The following is a 306-nucleotide window of genomic DNA, read 5'->3' as shown; positions in this document are numbered from 1 at the left end:
GGGATGAAAACTTGTTTCTTTCTATTTAGGGTGAATTGTGTGAAGTAGGAATGGAGGAGGGAGACTGTAAGTGGTTGGGCCTATTTTTACCTTTCATTTTCCCAACGTTTAAATTATTTGTCTAGGGCTTCCCTGGTGGCGCAGTGGTTGAGAGTCCGCCTGCCGAGGCAGGGGCCACGGGTTCGGGCCCCGGTCCGGGAGGATCCCACATGCCGTGGAGCAGCTGGGCCCGTGAGCCATGGCCGCTGAGCCTGTGCGTCCGGAGACTCTGCTCCACAACGGGAGAGCCCACAACAGTGAGAGGCC

This window comes from Lipotes vexillifer, unplaced genomic scaffold, assembly GCF_000442215.2.
Source record: "Lipotes vexillifer unplaced genomic scaffold, Lipotes_vexillifer_v1.1 scaffold648, whole genome shotgun sequence".
Taxonomy (NCBI): Eukaryota; Metazoa; Chordata; class Mammalia; order Artiodactyla; family Lipotidae; genus Lipotes; species Lipotes vexillifer.
The sequence above is the reverse complement of the archived record's forward strand: the minus strand, read 5'-3'. Positions refer to the sequence as shown.